Raw genomic sequence first — 22443 nt, forward strand, 5'->3', positions numbered from 1 at the left:
CTTGGGAGTAAGGTGGCCAGGGTAGAAAGACAGGTCCCTCCCCAGGACTGGGCCGGGGGATGTGGGCTCAGAGTGTAATTCGCAGGGCTGAACTGCAGGCAGGCGGCCCATGGAGTCCCGTGGGGCCCCCAGAGGCAGACTTGGAGAAGCCTTCACACTAAACTGATTGATGTCCTCTCCGTGTCTAGGAGGTGTTTTGGCTCCGTGTCAGAGCCCCCATCAGACAGGCCTGTGCTATGAGAGGTTTGAAAAATGGCTCGGATGAAAAAATTGACTCTGTTCAGTAATAAATTATAATGATGCTTTGTATTTATAGAGCATCCTTCAACCGAGGGAGCTCTAAGTTCTTTATGGATATTAACTCACCATTCTCACAATAGAGAAAAGATAATTTTGTCAATTCAATATTTGTGTATCCTTTTTTTTTTCTTTTACTGGGGGAGAAGGCTGCTCTTACAGGGGTGTTTTCTTATATTAATTTGGAAGCAATAAATCTTCCTTTCTTTTTTTTTCCACTAGAAATCTCTTATTCAATATCACATAAGAAATTAAAAATGAACAGTGATGTCTAAAACGTGTGTGAATGTGCACTTATATGTCTATGTGGATATAGTATCTATATAAATATTTAATTTTTATGGTCTAAGCCTTCTGCCTCAGTTTTCATGAGCTAGAATTTATTAGCTACTGAACAGTGAGGCTATTATTATTTGCTTTTGCACCTAAATGATTTAAAAGTCAATTATGAATTGGCTACGGGGATTGGAGAACTGTGGCGTGTAATATAGCTCGGCAATTTCGATTTGTTACCAAATGTCTGGAATGAGGAAGTGTCCAGGGTGGGAAATAGCCCACAGACATACCATACAGATATTAAACCAACCAGACAGAGACCCTAGGTCACCGGCGTGTGAGCGAGTCTACTGGCGCTCATCTGAGTGGGTTGGGGGTGGGGGCAGACAGTGCTGGGGGATGGACCGGCAGCCACATAAATCTGAGAACAAAGCAGAACCCCAGGCCTGGCCGGAACAATGAGTGAAAACTAAGCAAGCCCAAGGAGAACGAGTCACAACAAGCAGCCCCCAGCACTGAGGTCTGTGCTCTACACCCCTAGCAACAATTAGAGCAAGCACCAACCTCCTCCAGGGTTCCCCCGGGAGGGAGCGTAAACCTTTACTGCCTTTCCTATTTATCGGCAAAGTGCCGTGTTCTGAGTCACCGAGGCAGAGAAGCAGGCTGGATGCCTGTAATAACCCAATACAACACAATTATTTCTCGAACAGAAAAGTCCCCTCTAGAATTCGAGTCTCTGAACATTCCAAATGGGAGAGGGGAGTTTTCAGGTGCTTAAAACAAAACAAAACAAAACAAAAAAGGTAGAAAATAGCCAGGCACAATTCATGCCCTGGGGCCCTCCACTGGGGACTTTGTGACTCTTTGTTTGTACCAGGGGCCGCTGAAAATCAAATTATTTTGACCTAGGAATTAGCCAGGAGCAAATAGTGAATCTTCATTAACAAGCCTGGAGTCCACAATAAATGTTTAAAACTGAGAGCACACCACAGTAAGCATTCATAATAAATCTTTGGATGCCTCCCGGTTCAGGCCTGGAAGCTAAAAAGAATGAAGTACTTTTGGAACAAGAAACAGGACTTCCAATGCCTTTTTCCATTAACTAGCTAATCAGGGTGCTCCAACCTGTCAGGCTCATGCTCCCTGGTTATCGCTCACCTGGCTTCTTAACAGTCCCTTCCTCTGAACACTGAAACTGATGCATGGCGTACATTATATACATTCTCATATACATATACGCATATATACGTACATGGATGATATACCTGTGTACCTATGTGTACATTTACACGTATAAACACACTCTCTTCCTCATATATGAAATTGAATTAGGATTTATTTTCGACATTCGAGTGACTCTTAAAACTGAGGGGGAAAGTTGGGGTTAAAAGGTCAGGGCAGGGAAATAATTATTCTTTAGATTAAGTGTCAATTTCCCCAAAAAACACTAGTGTAAGTTTCCCCAAAAACATTAGTCCCCAATTATAATATTTCCCCCAAAGTGTAAAACATTAGTCCCCAATTATAATAATTTTAAAAACCCCAACCAACGTGGTACAATATAAAGATGGACTCAAATGTAATACACAAAACCACCTGGCCCCAGTAGTCCAAAGACAAACTGATATTTTTTTCCCCCTAAAGGAGGTCAGAGTTAACCTGGCAGGTGGCCAGACAAGTGTGCAAGGGAGAGGGTGCTTCTCGTTAACTAGTCTGACGTGAGGTACTCCTGAGCATGGGGATTGGTTCCCATCATGAGGTCTGCACTGAGCTGCCAACTCCAAAGCAGCACCAAACCCCCAGTGAAGTGAATTAAGTTTGAGTCTCAGGCTAGGTGATGCCAGAATACATCTAACATGTTGTCAGCAGGCAAAGCCAGAAGAGCAGAGCTCCAGCGAGGAATTTCTATGCAGTAAATACCACTGAAATTCCTCTCAAAGTTGGAGCTGGTGTCAAAGTCCAAAAAGGCAATGTTCCCCGGCAGTTGCTATTTGGGAGTGTGTTTGTGCCGGGCCACGTACCATCTGAGCGCTCACGTGAGCAAAGAAGCAAGCTAGTGAGTTACTACCACCCGGCTGACTGCTCCAAGATGCTTTAACTGTAGCCAGAGAAACACGGGAGGGGGCACGGCCGGTCATCAGTGATCTCCAAATGACGAGACGCTCAGAATTTTCTGGCAGCCTGGGCTAGATAAGTAATTCCTGCTGTGAAATAAATAAAGTCCCTGAAATACTTCAGGGAAACCAGTGCTTTGATGCTCTGGGCAAAGACAGGTGGGGAACCTACCTGCTGCTTTCAGGCTCCCTGCCCTCCGCATGGGGCGCGGCTGGCGGCCCCAGGGAGGTCGCCAGGTGGGGCGGCGGCGCGGGATCTGCCAGAACTCTGAATGTGAGGCTTGTAAACAGGTCTGCGGAAGGGAAGGAAGGAGACAGGAAAGGAAGGAGGAAAAGGGAGGGAGGGCGGAAGAGGATAGAGGGAGCGGGAGACTGAGGCTGGGAGGAGAGAAGAGAAAGGCAGGAGACAGTGAAATCAGCAAAAAAGGAGAGAAACAGAAGATGGGGAGAGAGGGAGAGGGACGGAGGAGAGAGGGAAGGAGTAAAGAGAGATGACTGCTGGGAAGCTTAGAGGAACGGGCACCTTTTTTTTTTTTTTTTTTACAGAACACACACTGCAGATAAACAGTGCGGTCTTGAAGCCTTTTTGGTAACTGCACTTCTCTTGCTCTTTCTCTTTGCTTTTTGTACATTAACTTGGCAATTTTTGCTCATTAACTTGACAATTTTTGCCTTTCAAACAGAGACGGCTGAAGTTTCAGGTTAGCCCTGTCACTGTTTCCAGGTGTCTCGGAGCTAGAAAGACCACAGGCAGAATTCTCCCCATTTCCCCACCTTCCTGCACTCATCTGGCTTGTGCGGCTTTCTATTTCAGAAAGGGGGTGGGGGGCTGAGAAAACGAGCTCCAGGTCCTGGGGCCCTCTCCCTGCTTCAGGAGCTGCACCTGAGCCCAAAGCAGGAGGCAGCCTCAGGGAGTTTGCTAAGGGGACAATTTTGGAGCCACTCCTGGGGGATGCGACCCCTAGGGATGCTCAGAACCGAAACCCCATTCCTCCTCCCCAGAAGAAAAACAGGGGTGTTTAGGAACCCAATATACAACTCCCGGCCGGGAGGCATCCTCTGTATTTGGAGCTAAGTGTTTATAAAAAGCCAGCCAGAAATGCAGGCTGGGGAAACCAATCAGCTGCCTTCAATACATCACAAACAGGGATGCAGAAACTGGGGCTCCATGTTGGGCTTCACTGCAATCCCCGGGGTGATTTTTTTCCAGAAGAGTGGCATCTGCTTGGGGGGAGATTATAAGCTTATTATTCCCGTTCGTAATTTAAGCTTATCAAAGGAAGGGAACTTAAAAACAGTTTTATTATCGCCCAAAGAGAAGGCAATTGCTGCCTTCCACGATGGGCACATTCTGGAGAAAAACAGTGTTCAGGCAAACACATGACACTCAAGTCTCTTTTTGAGGCAGTTATTAAACTGTGTCTTGTTAGCCAGAGTCACGATTTCTGGGGTGTTTTGTTGACTCATGGAACAAGGAGGCCATCTCCCGGGTTGTGTGCTTCTTAAGCCAGCGAGCAAAACGTTAAAGACAAAGCTTTTCTTCACCATTTCCCTGACCACCCCCCGCTTTACAGTTGTAGGACCTAGTATTTCCAGAAAAAGAAAACTTAATTTAGCTGAAATGAATCGCTGGTGTTAATTCAGGCAAAAGGTTGGCATTCTCCTTAGTTTAATAATCTTAGGAAATAAACTGACGTAGATTCAGATCGAATTCCAACGATTCATTTTCCATGAGGTCTGTTTTTTTAAGTTTAAAAGTTCGATTTTGTTAAAAAAAAACGATGACTTTGAATTTGCTGTTCAACTAATAAATTAGCACAAATTTAGTTCCAGTCCCCACTAAATTGGAGGCTGACGTGCAGGATCAAGAGGAAAGAGATGCAAGTTAGAAACCCAGATTCGACATATCCCAGCAGACTCCCTCCATGAAAACGACTTTCATTTTTGTGCGTGTGAATTAGTGCATGTGCGTTACCCTCCCTTTTGCCCTTCTCCTTTGAAAACAAGAAATGATGACTTTTTCAGGTCTCTGCTTCCAGACAGGGAGGGCTTCGGGTATTTGAAGTCAGGTGGGAGGCAGGAGTGAGCACTACTAATTGGATGCATCCTGGCGCGCTACTATAAAGGGCGGCCCATGTCACCGCGGGTTTCCGAGTTCGCTGTCTGTACCTGGCTTGTCTGGGGAGTAAGAAAGGCTCGCTGGCCCGGGTCATAGGTCCTGTCCAGACTGGACTGCAATTCCCTCTACTCGAGTGGACAGTGTGACCTTGATGCTAAATAGCGCCTCCTGCTCAGTGGGCCCACAGCGGAGTTGCACACAAGGGCCTCTTCCTCTGTCCGGTTTGGGACAGGTCCCGGGAACACTGGCCCGTGTGGCCAGAGCAAACCCAAACCCCAGCTTGGTCCTCGCCCTGGGACGTGAGCGGGGACTGTCAGGCCCTGAGTGGGACCAGGAGGCAGATGTGCTCCCATTGGCTTCCTGGGCTCCCCACTGGCTCAGCCCTGCTCGGCTGGCCACGGCGGCTGCATCCCAGGGGGCTTACGCTAAGTGTCCCGCTACCTAGCTCCTGCTGGTGTTTAAGTGAAGAATGCCCAGTAATTTATTTTATTTATTTATTTATGTATTTATTTATTGCCCAGTAATTTAGATGTTCATTGACTTAAATTGTGGCTAAGGATGAAGAGAGGGGTGGTTAAGATAGGTATCAAAAATGGACTTTGACTATTTTCTCTTATTTCAAAATTTTATATTCTTAAATGTATTGGAGGACTTGGACAACAGGGAAAGGCATAAAAAAGGTTTCAATCACCCGCAATTTCCCAAACCAGAGATGAAACCGGTTAACGCTTCTGCTGTATTTCCTTCCAGTCGCTTCTCTATAGGCACGTCGGACTCTGTACCTCTACATCTAGATGTAGAGTTAGACAGGAATGACTACAGGGTGCTGCAGGTGCGACCGTCAGCCCTGCTCTCTGGTGGTCCCGGGGAGACGTCCTAAGGACCAAACTGTGGGGTAACTGAGAGAGCAAGGGGGGGTGACAGGCCCAAGGCTCACCCCCCCATCCTATATCCCCCCTCCCAGAAGGGGGAAGGCCCGGGCTGGGTTTGGAGGCCCCAGGGAGAGAGGTGGCAGCCCAGTCGGCTGTCAGCCCACCTTCGCCCACGTCCCCCAGCACCTCCCAGCTGCAGGGGCGGCAGCCTTTGTGGGGCCTTTGATCCATGCAAACGAAGTACGTCACAGGCGGGTGCTAGGGGGCGTGGGCTGCTGGGCACACCGAGGGTTGCCAAACTGACAAACACACTCCAGGAAAGCCTTCCCACTCTCGCAGGGCTTCTGTCGTTCAGCCAGCAGCCCGCCGTCTCACAAAAGACCTGCAGGGGAGACTCGGAAAAATAGGCAGCCCTTCTCCGGGCTGGCCCCTCAGCTCAGACTCAGAGGAGCTCAGAAACAGCTTGCCCCAGGCTGCAAGACCTGTCAGCAGCCTGGCTGGGTGAGAAAGTGGTCTTGCTCCGGCATCTGCCTGCACACAGGGGCTGATTCCTCAACATCGAAGACAGAAAGCTCTTAGTCTTAAACTTATTTCTTCTTGGCAAACTTTTGGAGGGATTAAGGAGAGAGAGCTGAAAACACAGGGATGAGGGAGGCAGCCCACTCTGGGCTCAGCCTTACAGTAAGGGTTCGAGTAAAACCTACCAGACTTTATCGTTTATTCATTCATCAAACCCTTACGATTACCTACCTCTTGCTGGCCCAAGCTAGGGATTGGAGAGTCAAAGAAGAATGAAATCTATTCCAGATGTTGTGGAGTTTACTTTTTAATGGGGACAGACCTATCATTGAATAATTAGTGAAACATGTGTCAAGGGCTACAGTGACTGAAAAGTCAGAACTATTGGCATATTAAATAGTACTTATCTTTAAACAGAACATTAATTACATTTTCAAGCAATTATGCTCAGTATGGTTTTCTTCAACCCCCTAGACACCTTATCAGGAAGTTCTTTTAAATTTAAAGCAATGAGTCCAGTCGTTAATGTGAAAAAGGACAAGAAATACACTACCGCCTGGAAACACAGAGAAAGTTCTGTATTTCTTGTACCTTTTTTTTTTTTCAAACAAGGTTAAGAATTTTGGATCCCTTTCCTTAGAGGGACTTCATCCGAACAGGTAACTGAAGGTTGGAGGAAAACATATCGAATGTATTATTTGAAAATGTAACTAATATTCTGTTTAACAGTAAATTTAACCCATGAATAATAGAATAGAAACAGGTACCCACTGAAGGGAGATCAGTTCTGCCCGAAACAAGCACAGAAGTTTTCCCAAGGGGGGTAACATCTGAGCTGGGCCTTGAACGATGAGTAAAATTTTGCGGAGCTGGAGAGTCCAGTGGAAGGATGAGTGAAGCACAGGTGACCTGGAAGTGGGGGGCCGGCTCTTCCAGGAGGCTGGCCTGCTCTGTGTTCAGGTGTCAGCAGGACGCTGCCCCGCGTGGCAGGGGGCCTGCTCACCTGGGGTCCACCCACGAGAAAATGCCTTCCCACCTTCCTCCCTCCAGGGCTCAGGGCTCAGGAGCGGCAACATCTCCATCTCACACGCTCGCAGACGGACAGGGGGGACGGCAGAGAGCCTGTTTGGGAACCTGACACTTTGTCATGGCTCCTCATTATGAAATCTTAAGTAGTTGTCTTCCTGATGACTAGCTTGAGCACTGATTATAGCTGCAAGGAACCACAGAGATCGTTAAATTAGTGCTCTCATTTTGGAGGCAAGGAAACCAGAGGGAAGTAACTTCCCTAAGGACACACACATGTTGGGTGATAGCATTAGCCAAGGTGCCCAGAAAAATGGGCTCTCAGGCCTCTTCCAACTCATAGGTTCTTTGATGTGTAAGGGGCAAAATTCATTCATTTTACTGCATTGATGACCACTATTCAATCAGTTCACCGGTCAGCGTCTCATTTACCCAAGCAATTCCGTAATTACTGAGTCCGGTGATGCCTACCACTGGGCTTCCCACAGCAGCAGAAACAAAAGAGCTAGAAGCCATGGTCTTTGACCTTGAGCAACCTGCAATCTAGCTGAGTAGGAAAGGACCCGTTAGATGCAATAAAGTGCTCTTCGCACTAAAAATAATTGTTGCAGCCAAAGTTGGTGTGGGCTGGAGCTCTGGTGGAAGGAAGCCAGGGGGGATGGTGATGGTTGAGAAAGGCTTGGAGGGGCTCATCGGAGGGGCAGAGAAAGGCAGCCCCGGGATGGAGCGCCGTGGGCAACATTTGGGAAAACTCAAGCGTGCTCACTTGCAGGCCAGGCTGTGCTGGCACCCATGCTCCGGCACTTCTCACCTTCCGGGCTTGGTGGCTGATTTTGTCCCTTCTCCATCCAGCATAAACCAGTGAAGGAGGTACAGGGGCCAGATGCCGGCTCCATTTTGGCTGCAACATTTCTTTGTTCTTTCCTTCTTCGCTGGTCATGCTGGACTGTTTGGAAATTGGACTTGTTCTCTGTGACTAGCCCTGCGAGGGGGCTCAAGCATGCAGTGGGGTGCCCAGTCACCCCCATCCCATTTACACAGCCCTGAGGAAAAGTCAAGAGTCCCTGAATGACCCAGAGCAGCTTATGGCTCCCAGCCAGGGGCACAGAACACGTCTGAGACGGCGCTGGTGCAGCGGGAGCCACCCAGCCCAGCCCCCCGGGGCCTGCCCAGGCCAGCATCTCACACCAGCCCACCGCCGTCTCCCAAGACCCAGGTGGCTGCGAGGTCTTCCTGGCGGGCCCCCAGCAAGCTGGTCCACAGCAAACGCCTGGATGTGAAGAAGGCAGGGCAGACGGAGCAAGAGAAATCCCAGGACTGTCCTCCTTAGTGTATTTCACACTCTTAGGTACCGCGTGATGTCCACACGAGATTACACATGGGCGCCAGTAAATGTGGGGGATGAACACAAGATGGATGGGCCATGTGAAAGCCGTCGTTCCCTCAGGGGTCCCTCCGATGAGAGAGGAAGTGTGTGAGTGTTGGTCGGTGGTTCGGTGTCTACCACAGAGTGGTCTCGGGCTGCCCTCCCTCGGAGAGCAGCCTGTGGGGCGGATACATTCGCAGAATCTTCCACAGCCAGCCAACCCAGAGAGCAGGGGTCGCCAAAGCATGGTGTACATGAGAACACGGGGGGAGCGTGTTAAAACACAGATCCCAGAGACTCTGATTCAGCGGCTTTGGGGTGATTCTGACGCAGGCCCCAGACCAAACTGGGGAGCACGGCAGAGGACTCTGCTACAAGCCAAGAGGAGTAAAGGAGCCCTTCTTTGCCCAGGAACTAGCTCAACTGACTTTTCCTGTCTTCCTAAGTCAAAATTCTCTGCATCTGTACTTTTCATAAATACCTTGTCACGGGACCTGGGCAGCTCAAGTCAGAGAAAAGCGGAAAAAGCCAGCATTCACTAACTGCTCGGGCCCGGGCCACCCCAGCGTGGCTCCTCACAGCAGCCGTGGCGCGGGAGACAACAGCGCCCAGCACGCGGGCAGCCCCCGCGAGTATTGAGTGTTCTCGAGTGTTCTCGGTGCTCCGCGAGCAGCGGCCTGTCGTGGGGGGGGGGGGGGCGGGGGGCGATCCCATCCCCAGCTCGGCACCTGCTGGGCCGGCCTGCCCCCAAAGCCCGGAAACTGAATGCTCGCGGGGCTCCAAAAGGAAAGCCGCTGTCGATTCTGAGCGTGGCAGCTTGACGACATCTGGAGTCCCCCTGTATGAGAGCAGAGAGACCCCCGGGCTTCCTCGCCGTTCTGAGCCGGGGGAGGCGTGTTGCCGGCAGAGGCCCAGCCCCGGCCGGTTGCCGCGCGTGTCTCGCGCCTTCAGATCGGGCACAAGGGCGGGCACGTGTGAGCATTTGCTGGGTGAGCCCGAGCGGGGCCTTCTCCCAGTCGCCGTCCCCGCCCCCCAGGGGAGACCCCCGCAGCGCTCTCTCCGACGCCTGGGAACCAGCCCCCCGACCCCAGCCCCCACCGCCCGAGAGCTCCCGGGGCCCCGGGCGACTTCTTAGCGCAGAGGGCTGGGGCGGTGCGGTTCGGGGGGGAAAGGGACCGCGAGTGGGGGCGGGCGCCTGAGCGTGTGAGCAGCTTAGATGGGAGATCACGGGTGATAACCCAGGCCCTGGATGGCAGCTCAACAGGAAACCTCGAGGAGGAGCGGCTGCGGGCAGGAGGGGCGGGGCTGCTCCCTGTAACCGCACCGAGAGCCTGGGGGGGGGGGGGGACGCGCCGCGGGGGAGCCCGCCCCGGCCGCGTGCGGAGCAAGGGCCCCCGCGCCCTTTCCCTGGTCCCAGGTTTTCTCCCCCTCTTGGCCAAGGCTGTCATTGAGGAATTTGGTCGGTGACTTCGGGGCTGGGGCCCGGCGCACCGGGGCTTTGGGTGTGGCTGCAGGGAAGCACCTGAGCGCGCCTAGGGGGAGCCTTTGACGGGCCCGAGCAGGAGTGGCCCCCGCTCAGACCGCGGCTGTTGGGGCTGGGCAGCGAGTGTGAACGCGGCCACCTCTGGAGAAGCCTCCGGAGCCCCTCGTTCTTTTCCTTCCCCTTTCCACGAGGGAGCCCAGCACCCACCGCAGGGCGGCGAGCACCGCCTGGGAGGGCCAGGCTCGCCTCTTTAAAATCCCAGGGAGTTGTTTACTCTGGCCCAAGAGGTATTGGTGTCTGGTTTAGAATCAAAGTGGCATTTCCTCCCCACCCCGACCTCTGAGAAGCTTGGTGCAGTGGGAAGCTGCTCCCCGGGGCTGCCTCCTGCGCGGGCGCCCAGCCGGCCACAGGATCCTGCGGAGTGAGGGGCGCAGGGACCCAAGAGGGGGACAAGGTACGGTCCGGGCTCAGGAAGCCCCTGGCTGAAGGCGGCATCAGGCAAGCAGGTTTCTGCTCCGGGTGCTAGGGGAGCCCTGAGGACCCACCTTCAGGGGCCTGGGGCCTGTACAGGCCCCCCCCCCCCCCCCCCCGCCCCATGGCCTTCCTTCAGTTGGCCAGGCAGCTCAGCTGCGGTTGGTCCAGAAACCGGCTTGGTCTCTGGGGGGCCCAGCTCCCCGAGGGCCGTGGCCCTGGGTGGGCAAGGCCGTGGCCAGAGCTATTTTCATCTCACTTGACCTGCCAGACTGGGCTGGTGCTCGTGTGGGTGACGGGGAAGGAAGGGATTTGGCCTCTCATTCCTGCAGCTCTGGGTCATAATAGCATCAGGAATAATCATGCTGTTTGCCAGCCATAATTGTTTTCATGTTCATACAGAAATGGAACCATATTCCCCCAACACCATTATAGTGATAATTTCTATATATTGGAGATACTTGCAAAACCCCAGTAAATCACCAGAAATGCACTGAGCTGCAGCCTAGTTGAAGGTGCTTTGCTGGGTGGATGAGTCCCCATGCCTCAAGTGTACAAAAATATAATTTTACCATTTTAACCATTTTTAAGTGTACAATTCAGTGGCATAAAGTTGTTGTGCAATCATTATTACCACTATCCATTTCCAGAACTTTTTCATCATCCCAAACAAAATCTCTGACCAGATAGAGATTTCTGTATTATTATATGTACACAGCCTATATATATCTTTTTCTCTTTTCCTTTTTTTAAAGATTTTATTTATTTATTTCAGAGAGAGAGAGAGAGCGCGAGAGAGGGAACACAAGCAGGGGGAGTGGGAGAGGGAGAAGCAGGCTCCCCGCTGAGCAGGGAGTCTGATGGGGGGCTTGAACCCAGGACCCTGGGATCATGACCTGAGCTGAAGGCAGACGCTTAACAACTGAGCCACCCAGGCGCCCCTTTGTTTTTGGTTTTTTAAACTGCTAAGCATGAATATGCCAACATTTACTAATTAAATGCATAGCTGGTGGATGTTTGTTGTTTCCTTTTTTTCTTTTTTTGCTCCCGCAGATAATTAGGTAATAAACATCCGTGTCTCTGTGTGTGTGTGTGTGTGTGTGTGTGTGTGTTTACATGCGCGTACTATGAAGGTTTATCTGCAGAATAAATTAAAGTCTCAGAGAAATGGCAAAATCATGCCTGGAATTTTGACATGAGGGGGTTTGATAGAGTGGATTTCTTTTAAGTAGTGCTAATGTTCAAGAGCATAATGTGGGTTCTGTGTGCTGTGTGAGGAAGAACAAAGGCCTGGCAAGACCTGGCCTCTTATCCAGGCTCTGCTACATATACACCTCAGGACCTCCCTGACCTTCAGTGTCTTTATCTGCAAAGTGGAATAAATAAGATCTGCCCAGATCAACCAGTCACCTTGGCTCAGGGCCCACCCTAGGTCATCATTTTAACTGAATTACCTCTGTGAAGGCCTCTTTCTAAATACGGTCACATCCTGAGGCACTGAAGGTTAGGACTTCAACATATGAATTTTTTTTGGGGGGGGGAAACAATTCAGCCCATCTCAAAGAGCCTGGTGATGAATATGTGTTACTGAATGATGAAAGAGCACAAGAATGAAGGGATTTGCATCTGTTCAGTAGAAATAAACCACGTTCTGTGGGCAAACCATAGCTCGGTTTATGGGGCAAGGGCAGGAAGAGATAAAGATTGCTATATTCAGGTGAACACAGACTGTGGATGGTTTTTACAGGGCAGTCGGCATCCTGGCGGCAGAGCCTGGATTTTAGGCCTGTCCTGCAGGCGTGCCTGGGTAAAGGCAACCATGAACTGGATTTATTCCAATTGGCTAATTTTTTCTTTTAAATTTTATTCACATTCTCAAAACTACAAAAATAATGTGTGTTTGTTGTAAAAAGAGAAAACCCTGCACTTGCTCGCCATCTCATTCGGAGTAAAATCCACTGACTGAGAAGGTTCTAACTAATTCCCCCCACCCTCCTACCCTCTGACCTCATCTGCTAGCACTCTCCCTCTTTCCTGCCACCCTGGCCACATCTACCTCCTTGCTGTTCAGAGACACCAGGCCTGGAGCCACCACAGGACCTTTGCACCTTCTCGTCCTCTGCTGGGGCGGTGGAGGGGGGTGCTTCCTTCACATATCTTCACAGCTGAGGCCTTCTGATTCTCCGTGAACAACGGGGTCCTTCTCTCTGTCCTTTTGTACTTTTAGGAGTGGGTAACCAGCAGCGAGACTGAGGGTCTTTTTATATGCTCTCAGCAGTTTGTTTTTCTGCCTCTAAGGATTACCTGTTTATATCTTTTGCTGAATTTTCTCTTGGATTAGTTATCTTAGCTTTCATTTTTCAAAATTTTATTGATTGAATTCTAAACCTGTAGAAAGCTTTAGGAGTGAAACTGTTCATCACAGAGTTATTTACACTGATGAAAAATTGGAAACAGCCTTCAATGCAGAAATGGTAAATAAGTAGTGGAAGAATTGTTATGCAACAGTTAAAAAGGAAATTCAGTAAACCTATGAAATAGCAGGAAATGTGAAATATAAATATGTGCAATAACATGAAAATATAATGTTAAATTATAATACTAACAGGAAAAAAATAGAGGTTTTTTTCAGGGAAAAATTTTTTATGTAGAATAATTATAATTTATAAATAACAAACACCTTGGAAGGCAATCTGCCATCAGGTGAAGAGTGGCTGTGTTTGAATGTGGTATTATGGGTGATTCCGATTATCTTGTACTTTCTTGCACTTTCACAATGAGTTGATTTACTTGAAAATAAAAACAAAAGTGATCGTAGGTAAATTTTAAAAACTATTGCATGAATCATAACAAATGTCATGGAAGTAGTAATACCAGCAGGGAAATATTCTCCCAGAATCCTGTTACTTCTAAGAAATCAAACAACTCCCTTTCTTCCCCTTTGCCTTGGAATCCTAGCCTATGGGATTATAAAATCTGTAGGTAGTTAGGACCGGATATTTAGCTTCACAGTGAAACATGAGTATTTGAAATTCAACATTTGAGGGGGAGGGGGGCTGAGGAGGCTGTGCCAAATTAAAGTGAGTAGCAAGAAATTATGTGGTTCCAATATATTATGTAAACTCATTCTGCAGGTCAAGGCTGTCTCCAGGTGGGTCAGCCTCCACAGGATTGGCCGGCGTAGCCTCACATATGGTAGCGGGCCATCTGTCCCTGTTAATCCTGTAGGCCTCTCAGCATCCTGCCCCCTCAAAGAAAGAAGGCCAAGTGCGGGGTCAGAGACACACCTGCTAATGGGGTGTGACCCTCAGAGAAGGAAGGACTCCATCCACAGCCTTGAAAGGAACCCCTCTGCCCCAGCCCTGAGGACCAGGAGGTGGCTCAAGGTCAGTAAGTGGTCCAAGTGGTGGCTAGGATTCTGGACCAGATGGTGTCTGGACTACAGCTCTAGAGAGGCCTGAGCTCAACCCTGGCTCTAGACCTTTGGCATGGTGTGAACCTCTCTGAGCCTCGGTTTCCCCAGCTGCAAAGTCACTGTCACTGTAAGGACTGAATGAGAAAACTCACATCTGCTTCTACTGGTGGTTATTATCATTACCCAATGTGTCTGTCTTTCCTGCTGCAGTGAAAGCTAGTTGTTTCATGAAAGGGAGCAAACCCCCTTGCAGGGGAGGTCTGGGTGCCCCTGGTGCTGTGGTCCATGAGCTGGGCATTAGCCCCCGCGCAGACACCCCAAAACTGTTACCACTGCCTTCCTGAACACACATGACTTCCTGTTTTCTAAACTCTCAGCCTGCAATGTCATCGTCAGTCCGGTCTGAGTCTGGGGGTGGGGCTGGGCCGCCGAAGCCCTGAGGGCTCAAGGTTAGGGCTGCAAAAGGCAGTCAGGCGGCTGGGAATCAGGCTGGTCCTACCTGAACTGAGGTCTTTGTGATGAATATGGATGTCGTGAGCGCCTATGTACTGAGAGCTTACCCTGTGAGAGAGCTATGGAATGCTTCCACAGAGGGTTAAGTGCCAGAGCCAAGGCTCCTACTCAAGTCCTCTACCTCCGAAGGATTGGCTCTTGCTGTGATGCCTAAGTCTTTCCTATTAAGGGGGAGACCAGCTGGATACGGGTGAGATTTTTAAAGGCTGCCTTATAGGAGTAGGAGAATCTGTGTTCTTTGTGCTTCTGAAGGCAGAACTAAGACCAAAGCTGTTTTGTTTTTTGGATTGTTTTTTTTTTTAAAGATTTATTTATTTATTTGACAGAGAGAGAGAGAGAGAGAGAGAGAGAGACAGACACAGAGAGCACAAGCAGGGGGAGCAGCAGAGGGAGAGGGAGAAGCAGGCTCTCCACTGAGCAGGGAGCCTGATGCGGGGCTCGATCCCAGGACCCGGGGATCACGACCTGAGCCAAAGGTAGATACTTAACCGCTGAGCCACCCAGGTGCCCCCACAGCTGTTTTTTTAACAACGCTGAAAATGAGAACTCTCCACCAGTGATTGATGAGTGGTGAGCTCCCTGTCACCCAGGGTATTCAAGCAGAGGCTGAAGGTATCAGAGAAGAAATGCCTACAGAAGGTGGGAGGCTCTCTGGAGAACATGAACTCCAGAAGCACCAGGATAAAGTGGAAAGACAAGGGGATTAGTGTCAGATGCGCTTGGGAACTTTCCTGCTGAGTGACCCTTCTGAGCTTCAGTTCCCTTGTCTGCAAAATAGAATCGGTAGTAATTCTGCCCATGTCATAAAGAGTTGTTTTGAGGGGGCGCCTGAGTGGCTTCAGTCAGTTAAGCGTCTGCCTTCGGCTCAGGTCATGATGCCAGGGTCCTGGGATTCAAGCCCCACATCGGGCTCCCTGCTCAGCGGGGAGCCTGCTTCTCCCTCTCCCTCTGCCTCCCCGCCTGCCTACTTGTGATCTCTCTCTCTCTTTGTCAAATAAATAAATAAAATCTCAAAAAAAAAGTTGTTTTGAGGATTTAATCAGATAATGCAAGGGCGAAGAGTTCTCTACTCTGTACGCTGGGTCAGATGTGAGTTATGTTGTTACCCTTTCCTGAAGCCGGGAGGTACTTCACGAATCTTCATTAACTGATTTTATCCTCATACACTTGAAAGGTGGGTATCTCCATGTTGAGCTGGGGAGCCGATCAGGTTCCGTCCCCCCACCTTGGCAAGAGTGAGGGGCGGGGAGCCCTGGTCCACTCCTGCTGCTGCTTCGACCTAAGAGGCCATTGTGGTGGCAGAGAAGGCCACCTGAGACCTCAGCTCAGTGCCTGCCACCTGCCAGTGCAGGGCACCCCCCCCCCCGCGCCCCGTTCTTGCGGGCATCTGCATAACTACCCGCTGGAGTCAGTCTCATTAAAGCCCTTTTGCAGATGAGGGAACTGAAATTCAGAGAGGTTAACAAAGCAGTCCCTGAACACAGAGCCAGGAGGAGGCATATTCAGAACTCGAATCTTAGTCTTTCTGGCTCTAAGGCCTATGTCTTTCTCTTCTCACGTGGCCTCGTGAGGAGGGGAAATAAGCAAGTGAAACTAAAATGTATCACTTGTGCTTTCCAGGGCTTGCTCCGGAGAGGACACCAGACATGAAAAGCCCATAAGCTGCCGGGACTACCTGTTAAAACCCGGCAAACAGTAAGGGCTGTGAGTTCAGGGCTACGTGAACACACTGTGCCCTGCACCCACAGGTGAGGGGCCCCCCGGAGGCAGGAGGCCCAGGAACGCCCCCCAGGGCTGCCCCTAGCCTGCGGCTGTCCTCAAGCCAGTTACTTTTCTCCTCTGGTCTCGGTTTATACCTGAGTTGTGTTGGACCCAATAATGGATAGAGCCTTGCCTACCTTCTGGACTCTCATAGAATCAAGCTCAATCAGGCACAGGAAGTAATTTTAAAAAGTACAAGTTGGGGTTCAAGTGCAAGGGATCCTTACCAGTTGGTAAGGATCGTGTGCGGGGGGCAGGGGCTGGCTCGAGGGGGGCCGACCACTGGTGTATGTTCGCAGCTTCCTCGTGGCTGGACCAGGTGGATGAGACCTGCTTTCCCTGTTCTCAGAAGCTTGTGGTCTGGCCAAGAGACAAACAGTACAATTCAAACACACCTCATTCAAAGAAATTAGACTCTGTAAACAAGTGCCTCCCCCAGGCTGCCCTCTGGGCTCCCCCCCAAATATTCCTGTGAATGGTCAGTGCCAGGAAACTTCCTGAACTCAGGGCTTTTGTAGAGACAACAGGGTGTATAGGGACGACTGGGCTTATTCTCACTAATGAGACTTGTAACCTTTTTCGATGCAGTGAGCTATAGGGGTAGAGACTCTGTGATCCATCTCCGGTTGCCATGGAGTCTCCTCTGGGCATCTCATGTGGCCTGTTCCAGGTACCCCACTACTTGGCAGGCAGGCAGGCTCTGGCTTATTATGCATCATGGAAAAACCAGGTGGCAACATGGGGGTGGGGGGGGCTTCAGAGCAGGAAGCTGCTCCCTGAGCTCCCAGTGAAGCAGTGGGGGCCTGGCGGGGGGTAGGGGCTTGGGGCCAGGGCTCAGGTACATTGTCCACTCACCGCACGTGGCTCGCGGGCAGACAGTGGGTGTGCGGGGGCCCGGGTCACCGAGGTGCCTGTTGGGGAGGTGCTTTTCGTTACACTGGGCGTGAGCACTAGACACCACCCTACCGAAGGCCATTCATCCAGGTGGATCATGATCCACTGGGACTGAGGGGTCTGCTGAGCTTCCTCACCCCGCCAGGACTCCGTGACGACCAAGGCCCCTGGGCAGGTTTTCCCTCCAGGAGAGATCAAGCAGGTTTCTGACGAGGATGATATGAAGACCCCTCTGAAGAGAAGGAGAACTCCCATGGATGATGACCGACACCGCTCCACATGTTGGCCGCCCACCACAGGTCCTCTCCATGAGTCCCAGGGTCTCATTTGTGGGACGGGAGGCCAAGTCCAGCCGTGTGCTGAGCTCCACTGAGAAGATTTTTCGAGGAGGAGGGGCCGCTGGGATTCTCTGCCTTCTCCCTCCCTTGCCGGGAGATGCGGCTTTCTTCTGGGATGGTAGCCCACTGGCCCATTTGATCAGTGCCTGTCTGGCACTTCCCGGTGTGATGCAGGGGCCGGGAAGGGACCAGAGCCCAGGTTCCCACTTCAGCCAGGCCCTGGCCGTCCTGAGCTATGTCGTGTTTGTGATGGGGCTTGCCATAAGCACGCCGGGCAGTGTCCTCATGGCTGTGGACAAGGCCAGGCTGCAGGCCAGGCTCCCCCATTTGTTCCCCAGTGTTCTAATCTTGTATCCAGGACTGGGAGTACGTGAGTGAGCAAGGCCAGTTCTTCCGAGGCTTTAGCTTGCTTTTCTGCCAGGTGTCATCGGGGTGGTGTTTTGCCCTGGGATAACTGGAATCACCTAAAATACTGCTGCCCACCATCAGCCCGGCCCCCATGCGTAAGGCCTGATCGTCTGGGAGCTTGCCTGACGTAACACCTCTCTGTGCTCCAGCCCACCTGGACTTCAGTTTCCATATTTGCCGGACGTCCGTCCAGATGCAAGGGTGTGGCGCGGCCGGTCCCCCGTTAGACCTGGGTGAGGTAGGGTAGGGTGGGGATGGAAATCGGGGCCAAATCCCATAAATTTCCAGATTTGCTGAGTGTGCCTTGGGCAGGGGCCCAGAGAATGGCCTGGGGAGGTCCAGGTTGGATGAAAAAATGCTCAGGGGGTCAGATCCTACCCCAGCGCTCCTGCTTTGCAAATAGGACCTGTCCCCTTCCGCCTGGCGACTGTCACATCTAGGCCTGCGCTGGGAGGCTATTGTTAGGTTGCTTTGTTCTCCTCAGCACAACTTCTCTGATATGAAGGCAGCATTTTCTAAATGGGAAATCATGTGACTGCTCAGAATACATCCCCCTCATCAAATGCCCGTTGGTTTAATGGGGAGGCCAGGATCTGGTTAGCTGTGCAGCTGTGAATACCCAGAGGTTAGACACATCAGTGTCTCTCGTCCTACCCAGTTGAAAAGGTCTTGATACAATTTGATCTTTTCTTCCTCAAAAAAAATGTGTTGGTGATTTTGGGGGAAAAAACAATTACGGTGACAACAGCTGACCCGGAGCACTTATGACACGCCGGGTCGGGCACCTGCAACAGATAATCCTCACGGCCACCTAGTGAGATACAGAGTAGTGTGTCCAGTTTACAGATGAGGGAACCAAGGCTTAAGGCAGTTGAGTAGCACACAGTTGAGAAGTTCACAGAAATTACAGTGTCTAAGGACTGAGGCCTTACTTTCGTTCTGCACGTCCGTCTGGCTGTGATATTCGTCTTTGTTGTAGGGGACGTGTGTGCAAGGCTGCACGTGTATGCTCTTGCCACACTGAGTCTCCACCCCGGCCATGCCCTGGCCCAGGCTCCAGCCCAGACCTAGTCAGTGAGAAGCCGGGAGGCAGAGGGGCCGGGCAGCCAGGACTGAGAGGCTGAGGGAGACCCTCAGTGTTTCTGGACACTTGCTCAGACCCTGGGTTCTCTTGGGTGCTATGGACTGGGGCTGAGGACTGGAACTCAGAGAAAACAGCTGCAGTTATATAGGAAAACAGCCACCATCCAGCGTGTTAAATACCCACCTCCCTTTGGGACTGAAGGTGATGGCGATACGAGAAGGTGTGCAAGTGGCTTGGGGAAGGATGCAAACAGGTCTCTGCCTTGGGGATGAGGGTGCAAGGAAGAAGCTGGAACCAGGGAGCGAGTGTCTCTGCCTCATGCCTTTGAGTTGGCATCCTGGAAAAGTATCTGCTGTTCGAGGGAAGCCTCTGGACCCAGGGTAAGCTGTAGCCTTAGCCCCATGAGGGCAGGGACTCAGAAGACCTTACCCGCCTGTTCGACATCACTGTTCTTATGGAAGAAATTTACAAAAACATCTACCAATACATTTTTTTCACTTTATTTTCACTACATCCTTAAAGTAGATCTGATTACCAACCATTTTACAGATGAAGAAACTGAGGCCTAGAGAGGTGAGGTGACTTGTCCGACACAGATACTTAGTGGCAAGGGAAGGACTAGAATCCACCTGACACCCAATCCAGGGCTCCTTCTATGTCAGCCTTCCCTGGCATTGAGCAGATGCCCAAGAAATAGTTATCAATCAGTTACCTAATTGAATTAGACCCTGGGTCCCCTCGTGGAACTTTCCGTGCTATCACCGACTTCCTCAGGCCCCTCGCTCTCAGCACAAGCCCAGCTGGACCGGGTGGAGGGAGGATCCCTACCCCGGGAAACGTGTTGCGGTTAATATCCTATCCTTGGCCAAACCACACACAACATACTTGTCATGGGCCATAAAATCATGCTGCTCTTTAAAAAGAAAGAAAGAAAACCTGTCCTTGTTACTTATCTCTGGGGGAGGCGACCAATTCCCCTCCCCTCCCGTGCTGGCTCTGCACAACAGGAAGAAATATTTCTTCTCATTTGTTCTAAATTTACTGTCCAGTAATTTTTCTGTCCTCATTTTATGTGACAGGCAGCTGAGCGATTTTCTCCCAGCCCCTTTCCTGAATTTCAACCACCCCAATAAATCGCTGCTGACACCTCCTCTCCAGTCCTAAAAGAAAAAAATCACCCCAGCGTTGGTGGCCTTTGTTGGGGGATGGCTTACCTCCTAGAGGGCTTCGGACCCTTACCTGTGGTCAGTGCAGGGCTTGTGGCTTTGCCTCAGGGCCAGAGGGCAGGCCAACTTTGGCCCCAGCATCTTCCCTGAAAACCACACAATATCTAATGAACGTCTCCCCTGCACCCCTGTGCTCTGCTGTTGAAGGTGAAGGGAAAAGGCAAAAAATGCAGCCATTGGTCTCTAGCGCTTACAGCCTAGGAGGAGGGGACTCTCAGAACCTGATGAGTTATGTGTGTGAGGGGGTGTTTTGTTGGGGGGCGGAGAATCAGCCATTGAATTCCCAGGGGCAAAGGTCGGGGGATAGGAGTCTCATGCTGAGTGGAGGGAATGTGCTAGCAATTGCAGGCTGGGAGAGGAGCAAGCTCAGGAAAGTTCTGGGGCGCTCAAGGAGGAGCAGGAGAGGAGGTGTGGGGAAGGCATCAGGGAGCTGGGCCTGGGCTGGTGGGTCAGGCCAGAGCCCAGTTTGATGAGGAGTTTGGATTTGCTCTGAGTGACGGGGTCATCAGCAGTTTCTGAGCAGGGCCTGTGGGAAGCTTACAAAGAGATCAGCCGCCCGGGGCCTAAGGGGTCCTGGATCAGGCTGGTAGTCAAAGGTTTGAGATTGGGATTCAGGGCTGTTAGAGTCGGAACCCCGGGGCAGCCTGGAATCACCTGCTTCCATAGTGCAGGGGAGACACCCAAACACCGCTCCTGGACAAGGGTGGGCAGAGCCGGGCCCAGGGCAGGAGAGCGAAGCGAGGGGGGACTCACTGCCTGGCACCAACCTGGGGCAGCTTCTTGCTTGCTGCTGGCTAAGCTGAAGTTCTCTGTGTTTCTATGTGGGGCTGTTGGGAAGATCAGATAAGTTATTGCATTAAAGGGGTGTCTGGCACATAGTAAACACCGAAGAAATGTTAGTTCTCATCCTATTGAATGGAAGAGGCAGCTGAAAGAGGGTGAATACCTTGCCCCAGGTCAACCCACTGGTAAGGCTGACAGGGCACAAGCGCCTGGCATCCACTCCCACAGCCCCGATAGAGGGCTGCAGGCGGCCACCAGGGGGCACTCTGGCCTTGGGAGAAGCACTGTGGGCCACGCGCGGCATTTCCGCGCAGGGGTGGAGGCAGGGGCTAGGCCCGTTATGCAGGCTGAGTTGCTGCACGCATACCTAGTAGGGAGTAGTCTAAAATCCATGTCTTCTCACTCGCAGTGCAGTGAGCTTTCATATAAAAATGTTTTTATTTAACCAGAATATTTACCATACCTCCTTGCCCAATCCCGTTGTACGAAAATGCCAGTGCTGGCTAAACGTGCACTACTAGTTTGACAGAGGGTAATATGGCAGTGAGGACTAGGGGTTCACCTGCAACTTGGGGTGGAACAGGCTAGACAGAGTTCTGAGCCACATTTCATAGGATGCATCAGACTTTACCAGATGACAGGGTTGCAGGGGGAGAATATGTAGAGGGAACAGTGCATGCAAAGGCACAGAGGCAGAGTCTGGAAGAGCAAGGTGTGTCCCGGGAATTATAAGTGTGGGGGGGAAGGGAAGGAAGGGGGACAGGGACAGATGAAGCTGAGGCCACAGAGCTGGGACCGGTGAGTAGGGAGATTGCCAGGTTCCAGCTGGGAGGGGGCTGCCCAACTGTACCTTTGTCTATTGCTCGTGAGACCCCTTGGGGCGGGGAGGGAAGCCCAGCCCCACGCCCTACTGCCCTGAGTGGGAGACGCTGCTCAGCGCCTGGCACTGAGGAAACTGGGAGTCAGGGAGGGAGAGTTAACCCAAATTCTCACAGTCCCAATTACTGATCTCATTCAAACCTCAATCCTGTTCTCTCCCTGCGAGGAGGCCTTAGGGAGCTACATGCCCTAATTCAGGTGGTGCCATTCATCCAGACACGGGTATTTTATTACAGAGACTTCCAGAATGCGTGGTTCATATGGGAGTTCACGCACAGCTGGGCTCAGTGGGCCTGATGCAGCAGTCCTGTGCCCACTGGACAGCTTCACCTTCCCACCTAGTTTCTGCTTCCTTCCGGTCTTCCTAGGATCTGTGGCCCCACCAGGTGTCATGTCAGGCTGTTGGGGGAGGGCAGGTTTTTCCCAGAGCTGGTCCAAGGGTATGGGGAGGGAAGTTGTGGTCAGATGGGGTGTGGGGAATGGATCCAGCCCCCCTTGTCATGATTTCCTGGACCAGTCAGTCATGCGGCCACCCTGGGATGGTGGGGATATGTTCTGTCACCCTGGGCCTGGCTGATCGGTCTCATCTCCTGGCACAG

General features: G+C 51.4%; 1 protein-coding gene and 1 long non-coding RNA gene across 3 annotated transcripts in view; both read left to right on the forward strand.

Annotated features, from left to right (window-relative positions):
- CD247 (CD247 molecule) overlaps positions 1-22443 on the forward strand; it is a 70938-nt gene that overhangs the window by 41033 nt on the left and 7462 nt on the right. The window lies entirely within an intron of this gene.
- LOC148162815 (uncharacterized) lies at positions 13938-22437 on the forward strand. Its single transcript, XR_015766510.1, has 4 exons — positions 13938-14661; positions 16092-16219; positions 16821-16902; positions 17302-22437. It is a non-coding gene; the product is annotated as an uncharacterized LOC148162815 (long non-coding RNA).

This window comes from Eumetopias jubatus, unplaced genomic scaffold (genome assembly GCF_037043125.1).
Source record: "Eumetopias jubatus isolate StellerSeaLion01/CBP00866 unplaced genomic scaffold, mEumJub1_p1.0 scaffold_12, whole genome shotgun sequence".
Taxonomy (NCBI): domain Eukaryota; kingdom Metazoa; phylum Chordata; class Mammalia; order Carnivora; family Otariidae; genus Eumetopias; species Eumetopias jubatus.